Source organism: Euprymna scolopes, chromosome 15 (assembly GCF_053919585.1).
Source record: "Euprymna scolopes isolate OS-2025 chromosome 15, ASM5391958v1, whole genome shotgun sequence".
NCBI classification, from domain to species: domain Eukaryota; kingdom Metazoa; phylum Mollusca; class Cephalopoda; order Sepiida; family Sepiolidae; genus Euprymna; species Euprymna scolopes.
Genome location: NC_136496.1, coordinates 64,328,494 through 64,343,493, shown reverse-complemented (window position 1 = coordinate 64,343,493; position 15,000 = coordinate 64,328,494).

The window sequence follows — 15,000 nt, the reverse complement described above, 5'->3', positions numbered from 1 at the left end:
TTTAAAACCTTTAAATAATCAAGGGAACTCCCTCGCATGGGGCATATAGGCATTTAGCAAATAGATGCGATAAGTTTACGAAGGGAATAGGTAAGTTATCTCTCGATAAATGACTAATAAATAAAATAAATTATACTCTGTGGATCAATGTTAAATCTGTAAATGAGATTTATAGCCCATTCTGTGGCCTTTCTCAGTCTTATGTTGTAAATGAATACCTTCTAATAAAAAAATGTGCTCGTTTCATGTTTTATTGTAAAAAATTTTTTAAAAGAATCCGTTTTGAATCCGAAATTAGGCTATAATTTTTCCGATTTTGAATTCGATACCTCATAAAATTCCGATTTTTCCGACAGTAAAGTTGGCATGGAAACATACACACAAATACGCGCATATATATATATATATATATATATATATATATATATATATATATATATATATATATATATATATATATATATATGCGTGTATATATATATATATATATATATATATATATATATATATATATATGCGTGTATTTGTGTGTATGTTTCCATGCCAACTTTACTGTTTATTAACTTTTAGTATCATCCTTATGTCATCCAATTTATTTGGATAAAAGAAATAGAGGATGCATTGGAGCCTTTTGTGATTGGCGATCGCAAATCACCGACATTCCACACTCACTCCACATGCCGATGCAACCAAAGCACGACTTTCTCATTTAGCAATGGCGTCCTATATATTCTGCTTCCAATGAACTGAACCTTATTTTGATTAACCCGGAAAGAAACATACCTGACAACGCTTCTCAAATTGATGCATTCAAATTCGTTTTGTTGTGTTTTCCGCGGATTCTTAACTGGGTTTATGATCACATGTCCATGCACGCATACAGTCTAGCACAAACAAACGTTTATCTATCCACGCGTATGCTCAGATATACGAGTGAAATAACGTTTAAGAGAATAAATAAGAATTCATGGAAAAATGTTAATTGTTGCATACTAGTTGTAATACCCGTCACAGGAGGATGAGTTCGGACTAATGAAGCATAGTTAGACGTATAAGGTGCTAGACGCGAACGTAGTTCAAATGAATATACAAAATTTCTTAATATATTAAGTTGCAATTAAACTTCTGCTTTAATTTTAAGGATTAATGAACCAATAAAATCAAAATATCAGATGTGTAAGGTACGCCTTAAGTAACTATGTAAGTGTATTTCAGGATAATAAACATAACTTGGAAAAAGTATGCCACTCTAATGTGGAAAATAACCAAGGGGCGCTTAATTGTTTTGCAACATAAAATATGATATTTATTTAAAAAACAGAAACTCTCTACCACCCATAGCAATGACCAACGACTCTTTATCTGAGGGTCCATCTTTCAAACTCCTTGGCCTAACGTTCACAGGAAACATGAGTTGGAACAATTACATTGAAGGCATTGCCAGGGCCGCTGCAAGAAAGGTAGGCTCTCTCTATCGTGCTAGAAAACTACTAACACCCGAAAGTATCCTGTACCTCTATAAGGCCACCATTCGCCCATGTATGGAGTATTGCTGCCACATCTGGGCTGGTGCATCTGCTACTAGTCTCTCGCTCCTTGACAAGGTTCAAAAGAGAGTCGCAAACCTGATAGGCCCTGAACTGGCATCTAAGCTTCAGCCTCTGTCCCATCGACGAAATGTTGCATCCCTCTGCCTTTTCTACAAGTATTTTAGTGGTGAATGCTCTGACGAACTGCAATCACTCGTGCCCCCACGACGCGAGCACCCTCGACAAACCCGACAGGCTACTAGATCCCACCCCCACACTGTAGAGGTCCCTAGATGTAAAAGATCTTTTTACTCCAATAGTTTCTTCCCCAGAACCGCAAGACTCTGGAATTCCATTCCAGGTCCCTGCTTCCCCAACAGTACTGACGTGCAGAAGTTCAAGTGTAACGTGAACCGACACCTTGCTGCCCAAATCCCTACATAGTACCCCAGTAGTTGTTGCCCCTGATAGTAGCCCCCTACACCAAAGTGGCAATTTGCCTTGTTTGGGGTGAAAATGTAATAAAAAAAAACAAAAAAAACAAAAACAAAAAACAACAACAACAACAACAATAACCTCTTTATTTTTCTTGTTTTGTGTGTGTATGTCACCATAAACTGGCACCACGCCAAATATGTGAGAAGGGCCAAGGAGGATGAGAAAAAACAACGAGGAGAGAAAGCACTAGCCAGAACTCCGTTGAATGAGTGCGAAAAGGACTAGAACATTGAGAAGGCTTATCCAATGAAGACCAATAATCGATGTCAACGAGAAATCAATGGTAAGCGGATGTTGCGATAACGCTAATTCACTTGCAATTGTTATCGAATGTGGTGGAGAGTATTGGAAATCTGAGGAAATTTGTTGTCACTCCAGATAACACCACAAGTTATTCCCAAAGACAAATCTTTGATGATGGCTTGTGTGACTAATTCTAGTGAGTAAATGATAATATGACATTTATCGATAGAGAACGTACGTGGAGTTGAAGTAAAGCCATTAGACTAATTTCGAAAATATAATCTAACACACCGGTTCGCCGAATCCATACATTTCCAAATATTTATTTGAAACCACTTGATTAAATTGAAACATTAAAACAGAAGATTAAGCGAATATCCAATTTCCTACTTTATAATATAATAGCAGAGGACGCCCGGCGTTGCACGGTCGTAAAATACGCTTAAATATTATATTTTATAATGTATTTCGTCGGAAATATATTTCATATCAGTATCACATTCATCTCGGATCAGTCATAAGTGGCGATATAATCTTATTTCATATTAAATTTAATATGAATTCAATATACAACTGCAATATTGAAATGAACAAACGGTGAAGTTACGTTTTTTTTGGTAAGTAAAACATCACGTTTATTGAAATAAATATTAAAGCTTCGTGTGTTCGTATATGGAGCTTATTGAACTTGCGTAATGGTTTAGCGAATGAGCAACATACTTTGGTACTTGATTAATAGCAGCTTTGATTTGTTTTATGTTCAAACCATGCTATAAAAAGTTGCTATAAAATATAAGAGTTCTGCTTTCGAATTAGCCATGAAATAGAAAAAAAAATCTTAAGCATCAAAAAAGTTACAAACAAAATAAAATATGTTCCTGAATTTTTGAGATGAGGATTGGTTATTTGTATTATTTTGATTCTTTGGACTACTGTTCTCATCTTGAGTGTCCGAATAAACCGGTGGCGGAATGGTTAGAGCACTTGGAAAAATCAATTGTGAAAGTGATATTCTCTTGAAGTTTCAATTCTCAGTATGAGCGATCGAAAAATACAATTGCAAATTACTTAGGACCTCTATCAAGTCATGGCTGCCCAAACAAAAGTGTGCTACCTCCATGAAGTAAATAAAGGGTTTCGTTTGAAATTCCGTCCAAATTTCCAAGTTCGACATAAACATTCCCGAGTTCGATAAGATACACATGAAGAAGGTCGGAGGTTATATAAACCGACACGTTGGGAAAATGACCCAATGAAAACAGCAACCAGAAGAATCTAAATAATACGAAAAAAACATATACAATTACTAATGACTGACCTTGTATTTAATCACCAATATAGTCGCCATTCTTCTTTATGACCTTTTTACATATGCTGATAAGACATTTTAATGTCATGTTCATAAAATTCTTTAGGCTTGAACGGAAAAAGGAAACAAATTCATTGTACAATTTCTCTTCTTAACAACCTAAGAAAATTTTGTTCTTTTGAGCGATATAAAGTCTAGCTTTATTATAACGAAGGATGAGAAGGATCACGTTGAATATGACCACCATAAAGTAACTACGGCCTGTGTAATGTTTCAGTGACGTCATGCACGTGGTATAAGCAAGCAATATCTGTGGAATAGTCGGGCTGCTGTTAATGTATTAGAGATTTTTTAAAAGAAAAAAGTAAACTGTAAAAATTGTATTCAAAAGGAAAATAGCACCACTCACTTTATACTGAAACTTAACTTTATTTAATATAAATTTAAAAAAAACTTTATTTATCGTACTTATATACATTGCTTCTTTAATTTATTTTTACAACGTCAGCATTTAATGTCATAAATTACTTTAATTGAATTTTAATTAAATTCACGTTTTAAAAATAAAAAAAATATTTTAACAACCGCCGATCTGAAACTAGCAGCCGCATCAGATTTCATTCCAACAAGTTTGCTCTTCTTGTTGCAACGTCTGTTTATTGGGAGGAAAAATTGCTGGTATCGGACAAATATTCAGTCAAGCAGTGCACGTAAGTGCTGTTATTGCCCCTTTACCGTTAGGTGTCTCGGTGTAAATGCGCCACTTGTATAGATCATGTTTCATGATTGATAGTCTTTCAGCCATGCGATTTGCTTCATCATATCCAGAAGTACGAAGGTTTGAAATGAACGCCGCATATTAACTTGCTCCAGATGTGTTAGGCAGTAACATGGACGTTCTTGGCCAGTCCCTGATATTTGCAGGAGACAATGTGGACCATAACATTATAACATTGGACGGAAAGGATACATTCCATGAGATGGAAATGATCGCAGCCATCACACTAGGGAAGCATGTCAGTCATGGTATAGCAGGACAAAAAAAAAAACAAAAAAAAAACGCCTGACTTAAAACTTTCGAAATGACTAAGATCAACATTATAGATTATCGCTTTTCAAAGCATGTTAACAGTTGCTTAGAATTTCTATCGGTTCCATACACATCTGGATATATTTTGGGAAATGTTTTTTCGCTTCCACAAGAGAACGCCCAGTTGGCATGTACAATGGAGATCAGAAAAGCTCACTGAAAGTTGCAAAGGCAAAGATGTTTGTCGCGCCAGACCAACTCCCTCTAACTTCCTCTGCCTATAGATTTCATTCTCTGTGAACTTACTACCAGGTTATGGAGTTAATGGTATGTAGTGATTAAATGGCACCATCTGAGTGGGGGTGGAAGGTAGAAAGGGAGAGACTAAAATTCATGCTCCAGATGAACTCATTCAAATTCACTGCAACTGTTTGAAATGATGCAAGACTCTAAGGTATACCTGTATGGATCAAAATATGCCAGTGCACATGGCCATTGCCAAGATAGTAACTGTGACAATATGAACATGCTCCAGTTATAGATGACGGAGATGAGGAGGAGGAAGTGTAAGCAACTTAAAAAAAAAACATTGTGTGAATCGGGTAGGGGTAGGGATAATCTTAGATATGGTATAAGAGGTAATTCAACATCACTGGCAACTATTTCATGTGAAAGACTAACCATTAAAACATGGGTAAAAATCCAAGATTTATTGGCTTATCAAGAAAACTGACCGAGTTAGTGTTTTAAAATATAATGGAAAATGATTTGAAAGTGGAAAATGTCCCATTTCGAAATTTGAAACTTTCCCCACACTGAAATCTTGTCCAACTTTTAATAAGAGAAGACCCACTCTGACAAAGAACCATAAAAAAAACAAAATATTGCAGTTTTTTTTTTAATGTCATTTGGTGCAATAATCCATAGACCTAAACGTAGATTTCATGAACATAGCTTCCTTCTTAGAACTGCACGCCTCTGGAATTGTCTTCCGTTTTCCTGCTTTCCAGCTAACTACAACTAACTACAAGTATAACGTAAACAAATTCTTGATGAGCCGTTCCACTTGTTAACAAATTTACCGAATTTCCATTACTAACGATTACTATATTGTTCAATTGTCTACTATACACTCTTTAACTCTTATCATCGAGTGACCTCTTGGCCTTGATAAGTGGTGATTCCTATGTAAAAAAAAATGCAATGTTTAAGAAACTTAACTTGCTATTCTTGTAACGTGATTTACATTTCATACCAGCTGAATCGAACAAAAACTTTCTCCTTGTTTTATCTTCTTTCTTGGTAGCTTTGTTGGTTCCCGTTGATACATATAATTCCGAGGGATTAATCACCGTTGTCTCTATACCATCTTTTAAGTCGTTAAGCACATGTATTATTTCGACTGCGTCAGTTTTGTTATACTTTTTAAAAAAGAATTACATCATCAAAAACTCGACGAAATAACGTCTAATTAAATAATATTAAACTAGTTATACTTGCTCTTAAGCGGATTGCGGTATAATATTTTGGTATGCAAATTTCCAGATTTATCTACCTTCTACTGTCTTATAGCGTGTACGAACCAAAATATTTGCGACATTTCGTAGAAAAACTGCGCTACTTAATATTTGCGTGGCAGTAATTAATTACAATGACCGTATAAAATTATTCACAGCGAACTAATGCAGGGCATTCTTTATGTCTATAAAATAAGGATAATCCCAAAATATGACTTAATTAAAAATATTTATGTAATGTATTTTTATACTATTATGTAATGTTAATGTCTTTAAACTTATTAAAACTGACGTGAGAATCAAACTCGGATATTGACATCATAAAAACTACTGCCTTAGTGCGTACTCTGTATATTCATATTTTTGTGACACAATTGCATGTTTCTATTTGTGTATTAAAAGACAAAGTAAAAACACGATAACGTTTTAATAGTATATATATATATATATATATATATATATTTCTGTAGAAATATATTTTCTTATTATATATCAATCCTTATATAAGATACTCAATGTGATTACAGAGCAATATATAGAATAAATGACAAAAATGTATATTCCAAAATTCATGATGTTAGCGCAAAATCAATCACTTAATTATTATATCAATTAGTGAATCTATTATGCCCTTAACTCATCAGAGGAAATAGCAACAATCAATCCGTCAAAAGGAATTGAAATGTGCTTTGACATGGTGAAAATCCGAAAATTGGAAGAGATTGATTTAAAGGAATAAATTATAAGATGGTCAACATCATGCATTTTGGAATATAATTTTTTGTAATTTATTCTCTCTCTCTATCTCTATCTCTCTCTCTCTCTCTCTCTCTCTCTATATATATATATATATATGTATGTATGTATTGACCAGACACACACACAGACGTTCAGCTTTATATATATATGTATATAAATATATATATATATATATATATATATATATATATATATATATATAGTCCTGATCAAAATCATAAGACCACTTAAGAAAGTAAGCGTTTACGCATATTATCGAATTTTTAATCAAACAAATGGTTGAAACCATTGTCAAAAGGGAAAATATGATGAAACAAATGAAATCTGTTTCATTCGAAACCTTAACCCTCATCTAATAATTATTTTTTAAAAAACAAACATTTTCACCTGATCAAAATGATAAGACCACTGATAATTTATCTAACAAAAGGCAATTATAAATTACTAAAAAGGGTTTTAGTATTTAGTATAACCTCCATTATTACAATTACTTCAAAAATTCTCTTCGGCCTGCTTGCGATTAAGTTTTTTATCAGTTGCGAAGGAATTTTATCCCGTGTACTGAAAACTGAATGAGAAAGTTCCTCATACTGGGTTTAATCCTTGAACACTTCTTTTGCCATCCATCTCCAAATATTTTCAATGGGATTGAGGTCCGGAAAACATGCTGGATGATCTAACAATTCTATATTATTTGAAGAAAAGTATTCTCGTGCTTGTCGAGAAGTGTGTATCGCAGCGTTGTCTTGCTGGAAAATCCAATTTCTTCAACACAGACGTGGACCTTCAGTCCTGATAGAAGCATTTTTAAGCATTGAAATGTATTTCAATGATGTTTGCCGGCCTTTCACTACTTGCAACTTTAGGGTCCCAGCTGACGAGAAAGCACCCCAGATCATTAAAGACCCTCCTCCACTATGCCGAGTTGAAAAAGTCTCTTTGGGCAAATTTTTATCATGCCAATAGTGTTCACATCCATCTGGACCATCTAGATTAAACTTTTTCTCATCGGAGAAAATTACATTTTCCCACTTCTCTTTATCCCAAGTCTGGTATTTGGCGGCATATTAAAGTCGGTTAGTTTTGTCCTGTTCAAGACATGGTTTCTGCAGTCGCTTTAAATGATTGAAACCCTTCATTTTCAGATGCTTTCTGATGGTTTTAGGACAAAATTCTGCTGCTGTTTGGCTTTTCAATCGACTTGAGTTCATACTGGAGTTTTTTTTAAAACTTCTTCTGATACGGCGATCCAGTGATGGGGTTATTTTTTTGGTTGATCTGGACTCTTTTTGTGCCCATATTGATCTGGATTTCTTAAAAAATTTGTGATGACCGTTTTGCTACGATTCACTTCGTTTGCAATGGATCTATGGGAGAGTCCACCCCTACTAAGCTCAAAGATCCTTCCTCTCTCAAACTCTGAAATTGTTTTCCTTTTTGCCATTTATAATTTAGTAAGATGTTTTTTATCCACTAACAAGTTGCTTTTAGTAACATAGAAAGCTTTTCGTATTCATTTTTTCAAAACTAGCCGATTATATTAAAGTGGTCTTATCATTTTGACCAGGTGAGAATGTTTGTTTTTTTTTAAATAATTATTAGATGAGGGTTAAGGTTTCAAATGAAGCAGATTTCATTTGTTTCATCATATTTTCCCTTTTAACAATGGTTTCAACCATTTGTTTGATTCAAAATTCGATAATATGCGTAAACGCTTACTTTCTTAAGTGGTCTTATAATTTTGACCAGGACTGTATGTATATATATATATATATATATATATATATATATATATATATATATATATATATATATATATATGTTGTACGTGGATAACAAAAAGGGAAACTCTACATAAAGATATTCGCGTGTTTTCTAATGACACGTCGGAGAAATTGCTTCTGCACGGATTCGTCATTATTACTAGTTTTTGAATGCCGCGTCTTTTTGCTGGAATAAAGATGAAGCAATATTTTTCCTTTAATCTTTTTGGAGCAAAATAATCAATAATGGGTGTCGTTAATGAAACACAACCCGGCAGAGAAATAGAGAAATGAATAGATGCCTATAGAGGATATATATATATATATATATATATATATATATATATATATATATATATATATATATATATATATATATGTTGCACGTGGATTGCTACATACATGCATACATACATACATGCATACATACATACATACATACATACATACATACATACATACATACAAGGTGCCTTCAATAAGTTTCCAGACTTTTTTCGTATGGGTGCTTTTATTGATAGTATACACATGAAACTCTCGTCTCCTTCGAAGTAATCTCCTCCAGCTACAGCGCACTCGTTATACCGTTCTAACACCTTCCAAATCCCCATGGAAGTCCTCTTATGTGAGCGTGTCAATGGCCATCGTCTCAGCCTCTTTCATTTCCTCAATTATCTCATAATGACAGCCTCTCTAGATAATAGCAGTAGATCTAGATTTCATTGCAGGCCACCTGAGCATCAAAAACTGCGGGATCTGAATTGATCAGCGCGACCATCTCCCTGCTGTCATGACAACGTCTTCCTTTCTGATCTCTTCTGGGTACCCTAAGGACAAACTTTGTGCATATCTTCCACATCTTCAGTTTGCGAATAATTGTGTGTACATTTCCCGCACTGACATCAAACTGTGCACTTATTGTTTCAGTAGACACACAACGGCCCTTATCCATGAAATTCTTTATTTGGCCAATCAACTTTAGTATTCTGACTTCCTTACTAATTCCATACCTCTCATTATCCCTCACAGATTCTCTGCTTCCTTTAACCTCTTATATCACTTTAAAACTGATGGCCGATCCATGCAGGTTGATCCAAAAGCAGTCTTAAGCATTCCACACGTTTCGGTGGCATTTTTACCAATAAGAACCCCTCTCCCGAATTGTTGCATATCTTTTTTCTAAAGTGTTCTCACGTCCAGATTGCAATTTTCAAACTCACCAGCTGTAACACTAGGACTTTAGTAGGGTGTATTCCAATTCCTGTTGTAGCGGTTCATTTAAACCTAAAATCATAAAAAGTCATTTCATAAGATATATCGCAATAAGATTCTGAATTTTCAAGATTTTGCGACAATTTTAAATGCATGTACAAAAAAGTCTGAAAACCTATTGAAGACACCTCGTATATATGTCTATAAATCATTCTCGCTCACTATATATGCTTTATATATATACGTATTAGCGGGGGAGGGCGCTTGGTGCCATCAGCTAGAATCGAAACCGAAAGCAAAACTGTAGCATTCAAAGCTGGTTACGTTACTACTTTAACAACGTGACACACATATGAACTGATTTAAAACAAACTATAATGAATGTACAAAATGTATAACGACTTTTTCACTTTTGACCCATTTTTTATCTTTAAAAAAATATTTTAACGGCTAAAGACTTTTAATAGAACGGTCTATACAAATCCTACTATTTGAGGCCCCCAGCGCTGCTCTGCGACTTTTAGTTTCGGGAGAGATAGAGTTTGAATATATGGAGACAGACAGACAGACAGACAGACAGACATAGTGAGTTTTATAAATTAGATTATTTTCTTATCTTTTTATCAATACACTTATCTCTCTTATTCAAACTTCTCCTCTCTCTCTCACTCACTCTCTCTCTCTCTTTCTATATATATATATATATATATATATATATATATATATATATATATATATAGTAATTTATAAAATATATATGGCGATTAAGCTACACTGAATATTCGGCGTTTCGTCCCCTCATCATTTCGTATATTAATTTTATGTGAGTAAATGAAGTAATTATATATATATATATATATAGGGTGACCCCCCCCAAAAAAAAAACAAAAAAACAAAAGCTAAATGGAGACCATCTAGAACATATGCGGTAGAACGGAGAAAAAAAGGCCAAAGACCCTAGTGTTTTGATGTGATTGATGTTTTGAATACAATAAACTAGTTATGACCAAAGTTTCATTTCATTCGGACAAAACACTAAGAAATAGTCGGGGCCCGTTTTTTTTGGTCACCCTATATATATATATATATATATATATATATATATATATATACATGCATCTATTCATTTCTCTATTTCTCTGTAGGGTTGTGTCTCATTAACGACACCCATTATTGATTATTTTGCTCCAAAAAGATTAAAGGAAAAATATTGCTTCATCTTTATTCCAGCAAAAAGACGCGGCATTCAAAAACTAGTAATAATGACGAATCCGTGCAGAAGCAATTTCTCCGACGTGTCATTAGAAAACACGCCAATATCTTTATGTAGAGTTTCCCTTTTTGTTTTCGATGCGTGAAACTTTTAACCTTTCTTCGATCCAGAAATGCCAATGTCAAGTCTTTCAACTGCGACGCCATTTTTATTATACCATCCAATAGACATCACCGACACTGCCCTCGCCTCCACCGCTGAACGATGATATTGAACAAGTGTGATATGAATTTACAATAGAACTGTTGCATTGTTATCACGTCTTTATAGTTGGTTACTGATCTTTATTTTTAACTAGCTGGACGTTCGGCGTTGCCCGATCGTACAATATGCTTAAACATGATATTTCAATTTATGCAGATTGAATCAATTCTCTATTGATTATTATATATTACGAGGAATGATTTGCCCTATGATCTAATTCACAATAAATAAATAAATAAATAAGATAAAATAAAACAAATAAATATAAAAAAATAATAATGATAATGCCGTTCATCAAATTACGTCTGTGTTTTTTTACAATGTTACGTCAGCTGATATTTGAGCTTGACGATGAATGCTCTGTAAAAGTCACTTCTGATTAATGTTTACATTTAAAATATGCAAGCAAAGAAATGATTTGCGGCGATTTTAAATGGTCTTCTTCTTTTATCGTAAATTGAATTCATTAATACGAAAAAATTAAAATAAAATTGTGAGGTACACCCGGGCTGGAACAGTAGATCATTCAATCTTCAGTCGAATGCCCTACCACTAAGCTATATTTCCAGATAACAATAAATCTGTTTTTAAGAAGAAATGATTTGCTGAGATTTTATTACTTCCCTTGGCCTGTTTAACGTAAAATATTATCCTGCAAAAACTCTTCTTTTTTATCTATAAGAGAGATGAATATTTTAAAGGTTGGATTATTTCGATTTTCGATATTTATCTGATGAATTTCTGTACAAAAAATATTTAAGAACACTGTCAGACATATACATTATCTTTGTGTGAAATTTTCAAAAAATAAGCTCAGCCGTTTCGGAATCTATGCGGAAGGAACTCATACATACACAAAGTGAGTTTTATATAATAGTAGATATAGAGATAAAGATGAGTAAGGGATAAAGATAGAGATCACATGTAAACAGATGAAGAGAGATTTAATAACTAAAAGAACACGTTACGTAAAGACTTCTATTTTCTTAATTCAAAAAGTTAAAAAGTGTGACGAAAACGAGAGTGGTACCATCTATACGAACAACCTTTTGTGCTCCAGAATTTATTTTTCTACATAGTTAATAGTAATATTTAAATTCACACACACACACACACACACACACACACACACACACACACACACACACACACACATATATATATATATATATATATATATCACGACGGTTCTAGGTTCGATCTTCGGCTTGGGATAGGTGTTAGTCTAGCGGCACTGATGAGTTGTGATACAACGAAACAGGACTGTATGTCGATGACTAAAATATACTTTATAAAGCCTCCCTCTTTGGGTCGAGCACTATCGTAAATAATCTCACTCGCTACTTAATTTGGCTGAAAAAATGCGAAGCTCGCGATTTGTTTACAAACAAACGTTTGAGCACTTTCCGAGTGGCGGACGGATGTTTATTTAAATAGACATTCGGACAGATTAGTTGCGGGCACCGCTTCCGTAGTCAGGGGGTAGAACTGCCGACTGTCATCACGACGGTTCTAGGTTCGATCCTCGGCTTGGGATAGGTGTTAATCTAGCGGCACTGATGAGTTGTGATACAACGAAACAGGACTGTATGTCGATGACTAAAATATATTTTATATATATATATAAATAAATATTAATATATAAATGCCTCCATTCAGTTTCGAATGACAAAGGATATTCTCTGTAGTGGCAGTTGCGTGTGTAAATGTAAGGCAAGTGTTGTGCAATCCCAAACCGCACCTCTTCTGAATCGGCACTGTTTGAGTCCAGTGTCAAGGAAAAGTTCGGGGCGACTGGAAACAATGTTGAGATAAGCGGAGAGAACATACAGCACCTGGAAGTCCCAAATGGTCACCTTTTTAGTACTGACCAGGTTCAACGTTGCTTAATTTCAGTGATCTAGCAAGAACTGGTGTGTCAACGTGATTATGCCACACACGCACACACACACATACACATACACACACATATATATATATATATGTATGTATGCATATATATGTGTACACATAGATACTAGTTGTATACACCCGGCGTTGCCAGGTTGAAACATATTGGCGTACGGAGGGTTTAGTCACATATCACATACGATTTAAGATACACCGAATAGCCTAACTTCTTACGATTCTGCTGAAAGTGAACCACCTGTTGGATTTTATGAAAGCAAGAACAATCCATTTTTGTCTATGAAAATTAAACGGCAAATATCTCTCATAGCTAAAAGGGAAATAACTCTCACAACTTAAATAAATAAACTTACTGGTATCGGTAATAATAATAATAATAATAATAATAATAATAATAATAATAATAATAATAATAATAATAATAATAATAATAATAATAATAATTCAAAATAAATTAAATTAAATATAAATTAAATTAAAAATAAATTAAATAAATCAACTTTAAATAAGAGTTCTTAATAGAACAATACAAAACAATTACAATGCAACAAACTGTTAATAACACGGAGTTAATTATTAAAATAGATATTCTTCAATGTAATATGAAAATGAGGTTACTTCTCTAATCTAGATTTCCTTTCAATAAATAGTATATATATATAGAAATCATGTTGGAATTAAAGTCTGTACACGTTCAATATGAAAACTCATTTGTGAAACAGTGCACCTTTTGTACATATTAATCAAATTATGGACAAACAAACAAACAAACAAACAAACAGAAGGAATGAGACTTTATTAATATATATATATATATATATATACATATATACATATATGATTAAAGAAGGAAGATTTGTAAGAGATATGGTCATCTGTATGATAGATGTGGTTGCATGAGTGTCAGTTGATCGGGGTTAAAAGGAAGTTGTTATTGGTCAATAAATTGCGATTAGTAGCGAAACTGACGCTTAGTTCAGACCAATTCTAAAATTAAAACTGCTGGTATCATTAAACATAAGATAAAAAAAAAACAGTTGATAATATTTAATATAAAAGGAAGTATAGCTCTAAGTTTAGCCCCCCCTCCGCCCCTTCTAACTCTCAGACCTTTTTCTCTACCATCTCGTATAGTATACCTGTTTTTTGCTTTATTTTTTCTCTACCATCTCGTATAGTATACCTGTTTTTTGCTTTATTTTTTCTCTACCATCTCGTATAGTATACCTGTTTTTTGCTTTACTTTTTCTCTACCATCTCGTATAGTATACCTGTTTTTTGCTTTATTTTTTCTCTACCATCTCGTATAGTATACCTGTTTTTTGCTTTATTTTTTCTCTACCATCTCGTATAGTATACCTGTTTTTTGCTTTACTTTTTCTCTACCATCTCGTATAGTATACCTGTTTTTTGCTTTATTTTTTCTCTACCATCTCGTATAGTATACCTGTTTTTTGCTTTACTACATTTATTCATTCTTTCTTTCTTTTTCTGTATTATCTCTATTTTATTTCGAGTTCCTTCCAACACCGATGGAGATTGTATAACAGACTAACTACTTGAAATCTGGTTTCCTTATTAATATCCAACCCGATGTTGTATTTCGAAAAGAAATGAAACAAAAACATGTATGCACATATGTAGCTAATAATCTTTGTATAAATAAATGGACATATTATATGTATATACATATAACTTTATATATATATATATATATATGCACAATATGTATATATATATGCATATATATATATG